Source organism: Callorhinus ursinus, unplaced genomic scaffold, assembly GCF_003265705.2.
Source record: "Callorhinus ursinus isolate GAN/ISIS: 27379988/994484 unplaced genomic scaffold, GSC_fseal_2.0 scaffold3, whole genome shotgun sequence".
Taxonomy (NCBI): Eukaryota; Metazoa; Chordata; class Mammalia; order Carnivora; family Otariidae; genus Callorhinus; species Callorhinus ursinus.
The window spans coordinates 72,468,193-72,487,799 of record NW_027397065.1 but is presented as its reverse complement, the minus strand read 5'-3'; the positions used below and the strand labels follow the sequence as shown (position 1 = coordinate 72,487,799).

At 34.1% G+C, this 19,607-nt stretch overlaps 1 long non-coding RNA gene across 4 annotated transcripts in view; it reads left to right on the top strand.

Annotated features, from left to right (window-relative positions):
- LOC112819792 (uncharacterized) overlaps positions 1 to 19,607 on the top strand; it is a 116,964-nt gene that overhangs the window by 49,494 nt on the left and 47,863 nt on the right. For 3 of the 4 annotated variants that reach the window (XR_012376488.1, XR_012376493.1, XR_012376489.1), the window contains exon 3: positions 15,941 to 16,196. The exons of the other annotated variant lie outside the window; for it this stretch is intronic. This is a non-coding gene — a long non-coding RNA (uncharacterized lncRNA). The remainder of the gene's footprint in view (positions 1 to 15,940; positions 16,197 to 19,607) is intronic. 4 annotated transcript variants of the gene reach the window in all.

The window sequence follows — 19,607 nt, the reverse complement described above, 5'->3', positions numbered from 1 at the left end:
AGAAGAAAGTTAATTCCAGACAATGTGAAATCCCCATGATAAATATAAAAGGTAATGCGGGGCGCCTGGGTGGCTCAGTTGGTTAAGCGACTGCCTTCGGCTCAGGTCATGATCCCAGGGTCCTGGGATCGAGCCCTGCATCGGGCTCCCTGCTCAGCGGGGAGCCTGCTTCTCCCTTTCCCACTCCCCCTGCTTGTGTTCCCTCTCACTGTGTCTCTCTCTGTCAAATAAATAAATAAAATCTTTAAAAATAAAAAAATAAAAGGTAATTCAAAAGTTTTTTTGAGAGGCACTTCCTAGTTTATTTCACTTCTGTAAAAATGTAAGAACTGTTTATGATTGATTAATTCAAAATTAGGTCTCCTAATAATGGGTCAGATAATGTATGTGGTCTTGGTATAATTAAGCCTTCTCTTCCCATCAAAAACTTTCAGTCAAGGTGCTTATCTTTCACCCTTCCATTGGTACCACCAGGCCAACATTTAACAATTAAATTACACTATCCACTTTGTCTGGCTCTCCTGCCAGGCTACTTTCCATTTTCCTGCAGTGGTTAGCAAAATATGATTGGTCTTAAGGCATGTTTATTGTTTATAGATAAGCTTTTCTTGTCTACAGTCTTTTCTTAATCTTCCCCATGGTGTCAGTTCTAAATGTGTTCTTTCTGTATGTCAGTAGAAGAAACTTTACTTACCTTACTGAGAATTTTTAGGTTATTTGAGGATTTTCCCTCAGCTCTTGTCTCTCCACTGCAAAATACCTATATTTTTTGCCTATATTAAGTCCCTCTTATTTCACTCACTTTCTTTTCTAGCCTTCATAAGTATCTTATTTGACCATTTAGTCATTGATATCTTGTTCTTGACCCATCAAATTTTAATTTGCAGTGAATCAGACTCTTCCTGACTTGAATGTAAACAGACTTTTATATATGATTATTTGCTAATTAACATTCCTCCTTCTTGCTAATGAGTTATAGTTATGAAACAGGTAGTATTGATTCAAGTCAACCACTTACACAAACTATTCAGAATGTCTTATTGCATATCACTATATTAAAGTAGTTCTAAATGTTATTATTATATAGACGAAAGGCACCAGAATGGCACCATTATTCTTTCGTGCATTCAGTAAATATTTGTTGATTGTTCTGACCTTAGAAAATTTACATTCAAATAAGCTGGGTAGAACTTCAACAAATAGAAAGAAACTATCTTTCAGCTGATAATAAGCCCTATAGATAAATAAAACCTGGCCAGTGAGTAGAAGAATGGATGGTGCTCTTGGAAGTAGATCAGGAAGGCCCTTCTCTTGTGGCAACTTTTCAGCCAAAATCTGTGGGAAAGGAGAAAGTTCTCCCAAAGGAAGGTGGAGACGATGTGTCTAAGGCACAAGCAAGCTTGGTCTGTTCAAGGACTTTTCAGAGAATTAAAGTGTTAAGAGGAGAGTGTTAGGGGATGAAGCCAGATTACTTGGACTCAAGGGAAGAAGAGAACAAAGGAAGAATTTTTGATTCTATTTTGAGTGAGATAAGTCATTTGTAGGTTAAACACAATAGACCTCTAATCTGACATAAATTATGAAAGGAACCCTCTCGGTCTTGTGTGTAAAATAAGTTAGTGAGGAGAAGAGGCAAAACTCTCTGTCATATGGAAAACTCTTACACAAGATGGCCTTGGAAAATTTGCCATGGCTTCTAGTGTGCTGTAATGTACTGATTCTCCTCTGCCTCCCTATGTCTTGACTTACTTGATTACTCTCCTTTCTGTTGCCTAAGTATAAATGCCAGAGTTTTCTCTTCATTGGCTAATCACAGCATTTTCCTCTTTTTCTGGTAGTTTCCCTGATGATACTTCAAACTTTTGTAGTGCATACCTCATTTACATACAAGGACACTTCTCTTATAAGATGCATCGTTCATTGTAAGCCAAAGAGAAACAATGGCATTTTTATTGGTTAACAGGTAGGGAGTTTCTCTCTCTCATATTCATACACACACAACCACATATACACACGGGTATATTTGCATATCTATACACACACACACACACACACACATATATATTTGGTTGGATTGTGTGTAAGTTGGAGAAATGAATGGACATCTCCCTTGTAAGCATTCAGTAAGAAAAACTTACTCTCAGTGAGCTCTGCAATGTTGCTTCAAAGTATGAAAGTAAGTGCAAGGGTTTGAAAGGAATATTGGAAAAAGAAATATTTGAAGACTTAGAGGCTTTAGTGGATCAGAGTTGAACCCCATCCCAGGACAAGAAGAAAAGTTGTCAGGAGTAATAAAATAAGTTGTCAGGAAATATTTTTATCAGTGCCTTGTTCAGTATAATTAAAAGATTATATGCAATAGATGCTTTGTCTGACAAAGGTAGACCCTGTACAACTATTAAAACCTGTGTGAGGAGACTGGATAGAGTATATAAAAGATGGATTATTCTTTCTGAAAACCTTATAATTAATATTAACTCAGTATAAACAAGAGGGGGTAGGGAAACAGTTACTAGATAAACATTGCTTAGAGTAGAAAAACAAACCAAAAACACCAAACAAGAGGGACTAAAGATATTTTATAGAAGTGTTAGTATAAACATAGCAGGAAAATATACAAAGCTTCCCTAAAAACAAAATATACTAAAAAAACCCAAAAAACAAAAAAAACCCGCATCGGGGCACCTGGGTGGTGCAGTTGGTTGAGCGTCTGACTCTTGGTTTCAGCTCAGGTCGTGATCTCAGGGTTGGGAGATTGAGCCCTGTGGTCTGGCTCTGCACTTGGCATGGAGTCTGCTTATGATTCTCTCCCTCTCCCTTTGCCCCTCCCCCCAAAATAAATAAATAAATCTTTCAAAAAAAATTAAAAAGATAGCACAAACAAGAACGTAGTACTTATTGATCCAAAAAAAAAAAAAAGATTTCACATGGACTGTCAAAGAATTCTAAAACCGTTCTGTACAGAAGTAACACATGTAGAGATGTTTAAAAGCTGAAAACTAAACTAAGTCAAAGGTATACCAGGAAAATGCAAAAAATAGCAATTATACTCTTCATATTTGACACAACAGAGTTAAAGTATCATTACATGAGATAAGAGAGGACTTTTTTTTATAGTATAAGCTACACACAGTGAAGTTTATACAGAGAATATTAATAATTATTCATCTAAAAACCAGTACATTCCCAGTTGTCATAAATCTGAAACTATAGGAGATGCAAGGGAAAAAAAAATAACACAGTAACAATAGACAACTTCCATTACACCTCTCCCAATCTGAATATGAAAAGTAAGGGAAAAACTGTATGGGTCTAGTAGACCTGCACCACAAAATCGTAATTGTTAAAGGAGATCTTACGTATAACTATGGCACACGGACTCTGTGATGATTAGTTAATTTTACATGTCAACCTGGTTGGACCATGATACCCAAATAGTTGGTCAAACATTATTTCAGGTGTTTTTGTGAGGGTGTTTATGAATGAGATTAACATTTAAATTGGTGGATTTTGAGTAACACAGATTGTTCTCCGAATGTCAGTAGGTTTCATCCAATCACTTGAAGGCCTAAGAGAATAAAATGATTGACCCTCCCCTGATTAAGAGAGGGTTCTTTAGCAGACAACCTTTATGTTTGGATTGGAACATCAGCCATTCTGGGTCACCAGTTTGCTGGACCACACAGCAGATTTTGTATAGGCCAGCTTCTGTAACTGTTAGTCAATTCCTTATAATAAGTAGATTTCTGTATTTATACACATCCTCTTCTGTTTCTCTGAAGAACTCTGACTGATGCTGACCTCCAGTAAAGGAGAATACTCCTTCTTTCTAAGGATCTGCAGAATGCTCACAAACGACAAAGAGAAACTGGTTATGCTTTAGTCCACAAATTTAATAGGCCATACATATAAAGTGATATTGAGAAAATGGGGGAATTCAAAGATTTCTCTCATTACAATGTTTACACGAAGAATAGGAAGGAGCCATCTTTGTAAAAGTTGTTGGAAAAACACTCTAGAGAAGAAGTAGAATTAAAACTTCTTTTGAGAGAAAGAAAATCTCAACTTTTTCCAGTAACAAAGAAAGATTGTGTGGCTTGAAAAGTATGAAAAAAGAGACAATGATATAGAATGATAATGTAGGAGGATTCAGCAAGGGCCATACTATAAAGATAATATTGGAAAATAAATTATTCCAAGATTAATTATTATCTTGGGAATTTTTTTAATGATCTGATAGCAAGATTCCCTTGATATTTAAAAAAAATCATAGGGGCGCCTGGGGGCTCAGTCAGTTAAGTGTCTGCCTTCGGCTCAGGTCATGATCCCAGGGTCCTGGGATTGAGTCCCGCATCAGGATCCCTGCTCAGCGGGGAGCCTGCTCCTCCCTCTGCCTGCCACTCCTGCTGCTTGTGTGGGCTCTCTCTCTCTCTCTCTCTCGATAGATAGATAGATAGATAAAGTTTTTAAAAAATTGTAGATAATATTTGTAGAATTAAAGTAAGAAATGGAGTAGAGAGACAAGTAATTAAGTAATATCATGTGGTGACTTGGTTAAGTTAGAAGCAGTGGATATGTGGAAAAGTGAAAACGTTGAAATTGTTTGCAGTTAAGATCAAGCAAGTTTACTAACTGAATAGCTATAGGGTTAAAAGATAAATCAAGAATGATAGAGACAAGGGCTTAGGACCTTGCTTTGCAGTATAATAAGTGATGAGGTAATTATACTGTGCTATGTGAACATTTGGAAAGGACAGATAACTAGGAATTGAGAGACCAATTAATACATCCTGAAGGAAGGGGCATCTGAGCTACACCAAAAAGGCTAACAATAGTGGGCATCAGTTATTTCAGCCAAAAAATAGTATATAGAAACACCTGGTGGCTAACAGAGAAAGTACTGATTATACTGCATTAAAATGAATCCGTTATAAGGCTGGTGAAGTTATCAGGCACCAGTATGAGGCATATTAAGGAATCCTAGACTATTCAGAAAGTAATAGCTCTTAAAAATTATTAAACTTGGGAGTGACATGATCTGATTTGCTTTTCAAAAGACCACAGCAGGTGCCCTTTAAGTAGGAGATTACAGAAAAACATTGCTAGAGAAAAAAAAAAAAATTAGCTAGACATCTGTTCAAGGAAACTGGTAGAATAATGGTGGTCCAAACTTGGTGAAAAATAGAAGTCAGAGAGAACACTGTGGGAGAAATTACATGATTTAGCCATTGGTACATGATAAATTCCTTATCAGGTAGATAACTCATACTGAGGCATTTATATGGAAAAAAAAAAAAAAAAAGTCATGGGCTTGCTTTAAAATACGCCCGCACAATTGCAAACCACAGAAAGTAGAACAAACAAGATGGTCAAAATGTTGATAATTCTTGATTGAATGGCAAGCATATAGATGGTCAGTAAACTATCTCTCCATTTTTCTCTGTGCTTTTAAATTTCTATTTAAAACATTAAAAACAGTGGGGAAAACACCCCCAAAACTATAAATGTATAGAAAAAAAGTGAGGGTATTTATGTCATGTCTTGGTAGTAATAGCGGCAATATGTAGAAAGAATGATTTTTCTGCCATGTAATGACAGCACAATTACTCGGGTTTCTCTGCACACTTCGTAACTGAGTATGCCAGCTTTCAAAGGGAACATGGCCTGCAGTGGGCCTGAAGGCAGGAAGAAAAGTTGCTGAGGTGACTCTGCTGCCTATAGTGGGGGCGGGGGGGGGGTTTCTCCTCAGAGGAAGAAATCTAGGAGGAATTGAGAGTGAGCGGATTTTCCAACCACAGTTACAGCAACTTTCAGTTTGTAAGATTCAGACTTGTAAAACTTTCAGATAATTGTCTTTCCCTGATTACATAAATAACGTTTCAAGGAATCGAGGACCCAGGAGAATGTGTGCTTATTAATCAAACGGTTGCTATATATCTCAGTAATATCCTATAACTAAGTAAATAAAAACATCTTGAATTAACTAAGTTATTGGTTTCTGGCACTATTGAAAATTATTATTTTAGAGCTTGCTTACTTATATTACTGGATATAATAAAGGAAAGCATTTCTGCGCAGTCTTAATTTCTAAAGAGCTAACTTTCATAGTTTCTTTTCACCATAACAAAGTACAGGAGGGAAGAAGTTAGGTGGAATATATGGCCTGTCAGAAATAAAGTGACTTGGAAATCTTTCTTTAAAAAAATATGCACACAACTCTATTGCATTTTAAAGAGTAAATGGGAAGATTAGAAGACATTTATGAAAAAATATGTAGATTTTTCTTATACCTGTGGATTAATATTACATACTTCTTCCTTTATATTTTACAAAGATAGATACAGTCATATTCATAAAATGTAACTGATGGGTATGAATACAAATACAGTTCATAGTTATTTAAAATAAGACCTTGAAATTAAAATATGCAATATTTTAATAAAGATAGCAAAATATAGCCATTTTTATTCTTTTTCTGTATTTTTCTGAAAACACAGAATTACAAAATTGGAAAAATCGTCCATATTAAGTTAAATTATAAGTGATAACAACTGTAAAGAACAAAACTTAATGATAGCTATCAAATAACTAAAATTTGGATAGAATTAGAATAAATCCCAGGGCAATGGTCCTGAAAAGGGAAAAAAAAGAAAATGACAATGATGCTCTCTAGGTTCAAAGATGTGGTTGGGACATGGAAAACAGGAGAAACTCTTCCAGTTTGACCCATTACCACATCATGGACAAGAGTAACCAAGAAAAATAGCCTGGAGATGAGATCATGGGAGAAAAGAGATCAGTTTCAGTGGCCTCTTTATTTACTTCCTCAAGTCAGTTGAAGAGTAATGAATGCACTCTACATCACCGAAGAGAGCACTCTGACTACAGTTTGTCATCATGATGATCTCCCACCTAGAGCATATGTTCATCCCAAAAGGAGTTCTTAAAGTGCAGAGAGACATATGGCTCCAATGAAGGAAGAGCTGAATGATGAGAGATAATCTATTCTAAAAAATGTACAAAAATTAAACCTGCCAGCTACCTTCTCTCCTACCTCCCAGGTACTGCCTCAAATACAAATATTTTCATTGAGTAAGTAGAGATGTAGACAAATCTGTACCCATACTAATATTACTATTAAGCAAAAAGTATATCCATACATAGATGTTACAAAGAAAATGGAATAAACTACAAAATTTTATAAAAAATGCTAGATGAAGAATATATAACAAAAGAAGAAAATTTTCATAATTCTGAACAAAATTTCAAGCACGTAACAACTCATTATAAAGAAAATGGAATAATTTTAGAAGTATCTAAATAAAATATATAAGGAGGAATAATTAAAGAAAAGTTAAAAAATGCACTGAAAGGATTCATAAAAGGAATGGAAGTTTAACAAAATTAAAGCCACATGTTATAGAAAGAAAGAGAACAGACTTGGCTAGAAAAAAATTCATGGACAGAAAGAATATGTTCCACAATTTGACATAAAATGAAAAAGGAACAAAATTATGAAAATTTTTAGAAAATAATTGAATTCAGACAAATGGGCATTCCACATAAGCATAATTGGTATTCCTAAAAAATAGAATAACGTTACATAATATATAAAAGTAGTTTAAGATGTAATTTTTAAAAGCTTTTTTTTTTTTTAAGATTTTATTTATTTGTTTGACAGCAGAGAGAGAGAGGGAGAGAGCACAAGCAGGGGGAGCAGCAGAGGGAGAGGGAAGGGCAGGCTTCTGGCTGAGCAGGGAGCCCGATGTGTGGCTTAATCCCAGGACCCTAGGATCATGACCTGAGCCAAAGGCAGATGCTTGACCTACTGAGCCACCCAGGCGCCCCAGGCCACCTTCTTAAAACAGGAACATCTGAAAAAGGTTTTCTATGGCTTCTTGAAATGATCAAAAATTTCAGGATTTGAGAATAGCTGAGGAAAAAAACATGACAACACAGATTTGGAACCACAGATATTATGGATAAATATTACAAAGTAAGGAGTGGTATCTTATTCTTATCATCGTGTTTTGTTTTACATTAGAATTCTCTTAACCAAAACCCAGTTATCTGTCTTGCCAGGCTAACTGATGCTTTCCATTTTCTCCTTGATATTCAGACAGATGGAATCAGTTATATTTATAATCAATTATACTATATTATCATATATGTGCTCCTAAAGGTTATCCCACTATGCACAATTGTGCATAGGGGAAAATAGGGTTAGGGGCAAAACCATCAGAAACATTTTCAGTGATACAAAATTGAGAGTAACCTAATAAAAATGATAGCGCAGATTTATACATGTTAGTTAATTGCATAAATATGATAGATATGGCACTTCACCTTGAAAAGGCCCTTGAAATTTATAAGGATCAGAAGAGTTGCAACTTGTTAGTTGTTATGAAGAGGTGATGGAAGGGTTATCTGAAATCAGAAGAAAGTTGTAGCACCCAGTGCCCATGGGTAGGGCTGTTATGTGCTTATACATTGTATGTAATGAACTGGGGTAACTAGTAGATGTTTGTGTATGTGCGCTTGTTTGTGTGTATGCTTTTATATTCCTAGAAGGCTCGATTCTTCTGGGTGGAATTTTATCTGATCACCTAGTGATTCTTGCAGATAAAATCACACATAAGCAAATTTGAAATTAGCCTTGTGCTCAAAATATTGCCTAATACCATCAATCCTGTTGGAGCAAATTCCCGTTTCAGAAAAGCAGTGTAGTAGAAGGAACTGTATATAGAAAGTTGTTCATTTTTAAACATTAGGTAATCTAATGAAATGTGTGTGAAAAGATTTATTTATGGAAAGTCTCTTTGAAAACAAGATGCTAAAAAAATGGTACCTGTTTAGGTTAGAGTGAGACAATATAAAAATAAAAGAGAACAGTTCATATAAACCTGCCTATGTACTCAAACCATTCCTTTTTATCTTTGATTTCTTGTTTCACTTTAAAGATGTCAAATTTTAAGTGTCAGTTTTACACTGTCAAGGTAATCTATGCAAGAAAAAATGGAATTCTAACTAAAATGCCCATTTTTTAAGAAAAGAAGCTGGGCCTATATCTTCCAATAAATAGATACATTTATTTATGTTTTAGTTAATGTAAAATAATTCAATTTTTAAATGTTTTTTCTCTTTAAACACTTTTGGTGGATACTGATAAATACTTGTGTCCATCGGGGCACCTGGTATCTGACTTTGGCTCAGGTCCTGACGTCAGGGTCCTGGAATCCAGCTGTTGGGCACTGCACTCAGCAGGAAGTCTGCTTCTCTCTCTCCATCTGACCTTCCCCCTGCTCATGCTTTCTCTGTCTCTCTCTCAAATAAATAAAATCTTAAAAACAAAAACTTGTGTCCATCATATTAAGTTAGATGTCTTGGTATTGCGTAGCATAATTAACAGTAGCTCTTTGTAGCATATACCCCTCAGCCTCGGTAATATATCTCAGAAAAATTTTATTTCTGCTTCACATCCCTTTCCAGGGCAAGTTGAACCACTATCCTTGGTGGTACTCCTCCAGTTAGTGTATTTAACTTCTCCAAAATTATTTAGATAATTATGGACTCTTCTATCTTATGGCACACAGCCACTATAGTCACTGAAGAATGGAGAAAGAGAGTGTGGTGGTGGTATAATGGTTTAAGATGGTATCGTGGTTTCATGGCCTGAAGAGTTCTATACATCTCTTCTACTCTTATCTCTATTAGCTAGAATTCAGTCAAAGGATCCTAATCTAACCAAAATGGAGTTGAGGAATATCATTTTTTCTGCTACCTTGCCACTGCCTTATCACAAGCCCCTAGAGAATTTTATTACATTTTATTTTGTGTGTTTCAAGCTTTTTTTTTTGATACAAAGAGCTGGATCTTTCTAAAGAGAAGAATAGTAATTGTTTTTGACAGCAATACCAATAATAGTAATACCAATTTATTAATCCTTAAAATGGAGTAATTTTTGTAGCATATAGATGTTCTTCCTGTACTGAACTGTAGGATGTGGGAATAAAATTTTCATTTTCTTTCAAAATAATAACTAATAATTAAGACCAGGGAGTAAGATAATTTTTGCCATTGTTCATTTATAAAAATTAATATATACATGTAATACCAATAATTTCATTCACAATGGATAGGAATGGTAGTAGACTATAATATTTCTCAATCATATGGTATAGTATCAAATGCTAATTTAACATATTATCAAATAATAGTTCAAAAAGTAGTGTTGTTGAACACGAGTGGGAAAAAGACCCTTGGGTGGTCACTAGCCAAAGAAGTAATGAGGAGTACGAATGGCGATGGGGAGGGTAGGTCTAAATATAAGCAAGTGATTTGCTGATTTACTGGCATATGAAGTGAACTACTTTGGGGTGTTTCTGATCTCTTTCACCAATAATTTTGTTGGCTTCTATGCCATTAAAATCATTGTTTAATCATACTAATACATTTTAAGTCCAGGGCCTACATGACACAAGTTTTAAATTTTTATTTACTCAGCAGTCTGTACTTACTATGTGCCAAGCACTGTTCTGAGACTTTTACAATTCGTTTACCCAACTAATTTTCATAAGATCCCATTTTATGTCATCATCACCACCACCACTGTCATCATCGTCATATGATTATCATCATCTCTGTTTTGCAGATAAGGGAAATAGTGCCAGGTTATATTTTCAGAATTTAAACCCAGAATGTTGATTCCAGAATTTGTCATCCTAACCATTCTACTATGGTGCTGATTTTCAGAAGTCTCTAGGCTATCTATCCTCAAATCATTTTTATCCCTTTGGCATTCTAAATTATTTAATCCAATTTATAGGCTTCCAATTCATGAATAATAAATTTTGTGCAATTAAGTATTCCCATTCCATTTTTTAGGAATTAAAAAAAAATTTGACTTTGTATTGAGCTATCTTTGTATAGTTGGACTGGAATCTACTTAGAGAGTTGTGTTTATTTTTTCATACAGTGTATAATTATATTTTAATTATGTTAAAATACAGTACATTATTGTATATTATAATGCATTTAATTTACAAATATTTTATTTAATTTTTGCATAAATGCTCATTAAAAAAAGAAAAATGTTTCCCTCTTGACACTAACCACAATAGATTTTAAGAAAAATTCTTTTCTGGTCTCATAAAGATAAAAAATAATGCAGATTTGAATCATTTTCTGGATTTACAAGGTCATAAATAAGAACAAATAAGTACATAGAAATAAAATATTATTGGAAAATATAATATAGTCCATATATACTGTCAGTGGTTTCTATGTTCAAAATATAGTAGCTATTTGGTATTAATAAATGTAATAATAATAATAGCATATGTGTATATGCTACTTAAAATATGCTAATCTGTTTTAAGAAGTTCCATATACTAGCTCATTTAATTATTACAAAAATCCTATGAAGTTAATGCCATAATAATCATTATTTTTTTTAAAGATTTATTTATTTATTTATTCATGAGAGACAGAGAGAGAGGCAGAGGCAGAGGGAGAAGCAGGCTCCCCGCCGAGCAGGGAACCCGATGCGGGACTTGATTCCAGGACTCTGGGATCATGACCTGAGCTGAAGGCAGACGCTTAACAGACTGAGCCACCCAGGTGTCCTCATTATTTTTCAAATAAAAAACAGGGAGGATTGGATGGGAGAAATAACTAACCTGACTTTATAAAACTTGAAACTGTTTCTTTAAGAAAAATTATAATGTTGGGTTTTTATTTATCAATATTTCTATTTTGGTCAAAATTTACCATTGCTTCCAGGATTTCTGATTTTTCCATAGAGTTGCTTGAATTATTATCTTAGAATTCTTTTTTGTTTCCAATATCTGTGTGTTTTTTTCTCTTTTCTCAAATATTTCATTTAATCAGACTTCCAAAATTTTACCAAAGAAAAAAAAAAGATTTTATCAATTTTACTGGTGCCTATGACAAAGAAAAATTATGGCTCATGGATACAATTTACAAAAACACTTTGAAATTTAGAGATATCTATGCACCAAATATCATTAATATTTTGAATATAATGACATCAATAGGATATATAAGAAAATATGACCTAGTATATGCTAATTTTTAAAACGTTTTCTAAATTCAAGGGAAATGAAGTGATGAAAAATGGGCAATCTAAACAGTGAGGTAAAAGAAATAGATCTGAAAAATACATGTATTAAAACTTGTAATCCTCATTAAATAATAAACATTTTTGGCAAGTAGCAGTGGAAAATCATGGGGATTTTCCATATATTAAAAAGGAAAAAAAGAGCGATTTACTAAGCTTATTAAATTAGAAAAAAATATGAACAGCATTCTATGACTACCTTGGGTTAAGAACAGAACACACACACACACGCGCATACACAGGACGAAACAAAACAGAAACCCTGTCAAATAAACCTTGGGTAAAAACAAATTATATAATTTTTCTTAAATAATAATATTGAAGTATGTGTGACAGAGATAACTCAGTACCCAAGAATATATTTAAAGCCTTAAATGCTTAATATAAATATAATATGTATTATATATCGTTTATGTACATTAACTTATATTTATATATTATATTACATATATGAAAAAAGTTAAGAATAACAAAGTAAGCAGAATAAAAAGAGAAAAAAGATAATACATTTTAAAGCAGATATCAATGAATTAGAACACAGTAAAGAGAGATTTCTTAGGAATAAAGCAGTATTTTAAAACAATTTAGATAAAACTGTGAACTCATCTAATCATGAAAAAGGAAAGAAAGCCCACATATTCAAAATAAGATAAGAACAGGGAGAAAAGAACCACTAAAAGAGGGGCAATTAATAATAAGTTATGCAGTTTCCAGAGTGGCTGCACCAGCTTGCATTCCCAACAACAGTGTAGGAGGGTTCCCCTTTCTCCACATCCTCACCAACATCTGTTGTTTCCTGACTTGTTAATTTTACCCATTCTGACCAGTGTGAGGTGGTATCTCATTGTGGTTTTGATTTGTATTTCCCTGATGCCCAGTGATGTGGAACATTTTTTCATGTGTGTTGTCCATTTGGATGTCTTCTTTGGAGAAATGTCTGTTTGTATCTTCTGTCTATTTCTTGATTGGATTATTTGTTTTTTGGGTGTTGAGTTTGATAAGTTCTTTATAGATCTTGGATACTAGCCCTTTATATGATATGTCATTTGCAGATATCTTCTCCCATACTGTAGGTTGCCTTTTAGTTTGGTGGACTGTTTCCTTTGCTGTGCAAAAGCTTTTTATCTTGATAAAGTCCCAGTAGTTCATCTTTGCCTTTGTTTCCCTTGCCTTTGGAGAAGTGTCCAGCAAGAAGTTGCTGCGGCCAAGGTCAAAGAGGTTGTTGCCTTTGTTCTCCTCTGGGATTTGGATGGATTCCTGTCTCACATTTAGGTCTTTCAATCATTTTGAGTCTGTCTTTGTGTGTGGTGTAAGGAAATGGTCCAGTTTCATTCTTCTGCATATGGCTGTCCAATTTTCCCAACACCATTTGTTGAAGAGACTGTCCTTTGTCCATTGGTTATTCTTTCTTGCTTTGTCAAAGATAAGTTGACCGTATAGTTGTGGGTCCATTTCTGGGTTCTCTGTTCTGTTCCACTGATCTATGTGTCTGTTTTTGTGCCAGTACCATACTGTCTTGATGATTACAGCTATGTAATATAACTTGAAGTCCAGAATTATGATGCCACCAGCTTTGGTTTCCTTTTACAACATTCCCCTGGCTAGTCAGGGTCTTTTCTGGTTCCATACAAATTTTAGGATTATTTGTTCCAGCTTTGTGAAAAATGTCGATGGTCTTTTGATAGGGATTGCATTGAGTGTGTAGATTGCTCTGGGTAGCATAGACATTTAACAATATTTGTTCTTCTAATCCATGAGCATGGAATGGTTTTCCATTTCTTTATGACTTCCTCAGTTTCTTTCATAAGTGTGCTCTGTAGTTTTTAGAGTACAGATCCTTTACCTCTTTTGTTAGGTTTATTTCTGGGTATCCTATGGTTTTTGGTACAATTGTAAATGGGACTGATTCCTTAATTTCTCTTTCTTCAGTCTCATTGTTAGGTTATAGAAATGCAGCTGATTTCTGTGCATTGAGATTATATCCTGCCACGTTGTTGAATTCCTATGTGAGTTCTAGGAATTTTGGGGTGGTCTTTTGGGTTTTCCATATTAAGTATGTCACTGGTGAAGAGTGAGAGTTTGACTTCTTCTTTGCCAGTTTGAATGCCTTTTATTTCTTTTTGTTGTCTGATTGCTGGGTTAGTACTATGTTGAACAATAGTGGTGAGAGTGGGCATTCTCAAGAAATTAAAAATAGAGCTACCCTATGACCCAGCAATTTCACTACTAGGTATTTACCCCAAATATATAAATGCAGTGATCTGAAGGGGCACATGCACCCCAACGTGTATAGCAGCAATGTCCACAATAGCTGAACTGTGGAAAGAGTCCGGATGTCTGTTGACAGATGAATTGATAAAGAAGATGTGTCACACACACACACACACACACACACACACACACACACACACACACACTGGAATATTACTCAGCAATGAAAAAGGATGAAATCTTACCATTTACAAGATGGTTGGAAGAGGAGGGTATTATGCTGAATGAAATAAGTCAATCAGAAAAAGACAATTATATGGTTTCACACATATGTGGAATATAAGAAACCATGCAGAGGATCATAGGGGAAGGGAGGGAAAACAGAATGGGAAGAAAGAGAGGGAGACAAACCATGAGAGACTCTTAACTCTAGGAAACAAACTGAGGGTTGCTGGAAGGGAGGTGGGTGGGGGATGGGGTAACTGGGTGATGGCATCGAGGAGGGCACGTGATGTAATGAGCACTGGGTGTTATATGCAACTGATGATTAACTGACTCTACATCTGAAACTAATGATGTACTATATGTTAATTGAAATTAAATAAAAAAATAAGTAATGTGATTAATTTGGTACCACCACATTTTGAAATAAATTTGGACTTCTAAAAATAGTGTAATTTTTTGGAAAATGTTTCATTAAAACTCACAGTAGTGGCAGTACAAAGTCTTTAATCGTTCTGTTACCAAAAGAAAACCAGAAAATTTTCAAAAAATAACTCTTCAGAATAATCAGACTGGAATGTTTTAGATCATTCTTCTCAGTTTGTTAATGGCAAATAATCTCACAACATTTACACTGTTTGGAGAGCAGTTAAGGAAGGAAACCATGTAAATCATATTTATTTAAGAGTTCAGTGTCAATTGGGATTAAAACAGCAACCAGCTTTATGTATTAATGTGGATATAAAATGCCCAAATTACTCTCAAACAGAATAAACTGCATTTAAAAATTATCTACATAATCAAGAAATATATATTCTGTGATTTCAAAGATTAGTAATTATTAGAAAATCTATTAATATAAATATTCAAATGAATTAATAAAGGAATAAAAATTGCATAATCTACTCCAAAGATGTGGAAATGGTAATTTAATCTGTGCCTCATAACAAAGCCAGAATTAACCAAAAAATGAAATGTTTAAATGTAGAAATTTTAAACCAAAAGTACTAGATGAATGGGCAGATAAAAATTTTTCTAGCTATGATTAGAAAAATTAAAGCTATAAGATAAAAGATTAATAAATAAGAAACTTAGAAAACGGTATGTCCAGCTTATATTACAGAGAAAGAGGGAGAGGGAGAGAGAGATATCCTCCTTAATATATAGAAGACTTCTAAGAATTGAGAAGATAAAAACACCCATAACCCACTAGGAAAATGGTAAAAGAGTATTCTGTTATTACATTTAATCATGATTGCTACTGCAGCACATAAACAGTGCTTTAACATGAACAGTGAAAATCTCTCTTCCTCATGCAAGTCTGTTTTGGGTTGTGGGACTCTAAGCCACTTTCATTATGTGATTCAGGGATCCGGTTGCCATCATCCTGATCTGTCTACCTCAAAGTGTTGTCTCAAGAGTTGCCACTGAAGGGGACAAGGAAATGAAGAGTTCACACTGACAGGAAGCTAGCTGAAGCAGGAAGTGACTGTTTAGACTTAGCTTGCTGCCTTGGCATCCATTTTGTTTGGCCAAGTGGCCTGCCAGTGCCTTAAACTGACACCAGCTAGTCTCCTCGTGCAAGCACGTACCCAAAGAACAGCATGAAGAGTCACAAATAAATGTAAGTTTCTGATATGATTCCAACAGACCTTGTGATAAGTAGTCTCCTCCACCTCCCAGCACCTTCCCCTTGTGTACTCCTTAGATAGGAACCCCATAAAACTTACGAAAACCCACTCTTTGTGGTTTGAGTTGACCAATCCACCCTAGCACAGGAACCCCAGAGCACTCCATCCTTGGGCCCTAATTGAGTCCCATGCCCCAGGTTCTGCCTCCCTGCCTGCCCCTTGCCTTAACCTGCTCCTGTGGCCCCTCCAAGTGCGTCATGTACTCTCGCCAAAATCCTGAGTCAAAAGTTCAACATTTCATTTTTCTCTTGTGTGTTTTTTTTTGTTGAACTGAGGCTCACCATCCTGTGCCCTCTGCTTCACTTACAAATTTTAATTTAACAAAATTATACAGGGACACAGATCACCTACCCTTAAAGTTCATTTGTCAGAAGAATGGCAAATGAGTAAGAAATTACCGAATCATTTTGAAAATCTAATGAAATATTCTTTCAGACAGGTATTATCAGTTAGTATTAAATCCAATAGTTGAATGTTTGATGAGGAATTGAACTATTTTCTCAAAGGAGAAAAAATTGCACCTTTCTAATAACTTTCTTAGAGCACAAATAATGGAACAAAAATATTAGTTCTTCTGTGATGTGTAGCAACATAGACATAATATCGCATAAGATGTATTGTCAAAAATGTTTAACTTGTATTTAAGAAAGCTGGCAGATACAATTTTGTTTAGTGGGTAATAGAGGTGAGAGAATAGTAGCTAAATGACACCATGAATACACAGCTCTGGAACACAGTAAATTCCACCAGATCAAGTGTCTTCAAGAGTTTAATATCATGCAAAGAAATGTACTTTTCTAAATTAAAAGAGACTCAAAAAGCAAAATGACAAGATGCAATGTGGTTCTGAATAGGATCTTTGTTTAGATAAATTGATTATAAAGGAAAGTTCTCAGTATATTAGATAAATTATAACACAAATATTAATAATATTAAGTAATTATTAATATTTTATTAATTGTGATCATCTTATTTCAACCAAGTAAAGAAATGTTTTTATTTTATTAAATTTAAAAAAGATAATAGTACTCTTAGTATAAGTTTTTTTTCTAAGTTTTAAAATGATCAAATCAAATAAAATATGTGCAGTGTTTGTACAGAATGATTATTCACAAAATTTTAGTTAAATTATACATGTAATTTTTAGATATGTACTAATATGCTGCTGAGCCTTTCCTTGCAACACAGGGTTATACATTTTTCACTGTATTTGCCCCTCCCCTTTATACATTCACACATTCTTATTTTCACACATTGAACTTTTTCATTACAAATTATTTTATATCTAAACATAAGAAGTTACTTATCTAAATCCCTCATAAAAATGTTTCCATTATTTTTTGATGCTAATTTTGTATAGTAATCTCATTAACAATGGTAGAAAATATGACAGTAACAAATTACTAAATTCAAATTATATAAAGAGTTTGTCAAGATAATTGTCTTTTTCCCTAAGTATATCTTTTTAAAATGTTACAGAGTTTAGAGAATATAAACTCTTCATGTTGCTGCCTAAAGAATGAATGATTAAATTAGGAATTCATATTGATGTTTCATAGAAATTATAGATCACATAAATATAAAAAACATGTATATGCTCAAGGAAGCATTACCGTGCAGGGATATTGAAAATTAATGGATTATTTATTTCATCATTTTTTTAAAGTAGGAACATCTGATAATTACCTAAAAATTAAAAAAAATTTTCTTTAGTTTGTGCATATCTGTGTTAGCCAAATAATGTAAAGAATAACATTTTAAGTACTGAGACAATCAGGATTACTCTGTTCAGTAGAAAGAATATTCTGTTCATATACAAATAATCTTATCAACAATCCATTTTCTTGTACCTTTGAGAATTTAGATTTCCTTTTTCAGTATTAAATTGGATTGCTTCATGAATATAAAATGACAGTGAACAGTCCTTTTAAAAGGACAAAGGAAACGTGGTGAGTTGTCTCATTCAGATTCAAATTTCAATCTGGGGAATCCTATCTCCGTGAAATTCTATTTAATATTTTTTTTCTCCCCAGTTTTTTTTAAAAAAAGGAGAACCCCTCAGGAATAAATAATATACTAAATATGGTTAAACTTATTTGTTTGATTATATTATATAAATGTTTTTAAATTTTCATAATATTAACATAATCTCCATCTTGTGCAAACATTTTCTTTTTCTTTTTTTTTAAATATATTATTTATTTGACAAAAGAGTGAGAGAGAGAGAAGGCACAAGCAGGCAGAGTGGCAGGCAGAGGGAGAGAGAAGCAGACTCCCTGCGCAGCAAGGAGCCCGATGTGGGGCTCCATCCCAACATCCTGGGATCATGACCTGAGCCAAAGGCAGACACCTAACCAACTGAGCCACTGGACACCCCATTGTGCAAACATTTCTATCTTCACCATTACTTTACAAGTGTGTTCTTCAGAAATAGTATAGACATTTTACTAAATACAAGCATTGTTGTTACTAATAGTAAGCAATGCAAAATACACTAAGATTTAGGAAAAATGCCTGCTTAACAATTCCTTAATGTCAAACACTACCCACTTAATTTGCACGTTTTGAATATACCGAGAGAAATAACATGCTGATATTTAGTATAACATTCTGCACTAAATGTTTTAAGTGTAATGCTTAATATCTTAACAGTGTTTTTTTTTTTTTTTTATCCCTTTATCCCTGTTTTGCAAATGATACAAGTTAGGCAAAGAAACTTTCCCAAAGGCATATGTAACAAGTCAGCAAAAGGATTTGAGACTAACCCTGTAATTCCAGGGTGCATGGTAAGGTGCACTGTAGAGGTGTACCAAAAGTTGTGCACTGCTGAAAAAGATATTTTCTTAGATTATTTTATGTGAATAACTCTGACAAGGCAAATACTAAAAGAGAATTAAAAAATACCTACTAGCTTTTATCTGTTGTTAATTTTTGCATAATACTATACAAAGAATATTTATATTTTAGGTATATTCAGTCAAAGGCAACACGGCGTTAAAAGACACATTTTGGCACAATAAATATTTTACAGTATTTGTTTCTTCCACCATGTCAATAAGGGGAAAATCAATTAAGAAAAATAATGAAGTAAAGACTCACACAAATGTTTTGATTATTTCATTCTATGGCTGTCCTTTCTCATCATAAAGCTTATCTGTTTAGTTAGAAAGGTTATAATTTCCACTTCAAAAAATCATGTACATAAACAAATTGAAAGTTTTTTTCTTTTTCTTTTTTTCAAAGACCTTTTTTATTTATCTGACAGAGAGACACAGCGAGAGAGGGAACATAAGCAGGGGGAGTGGGAGAGGGAGAAGCAGGCCTCCTGCCAAGCAGGGAGCCCG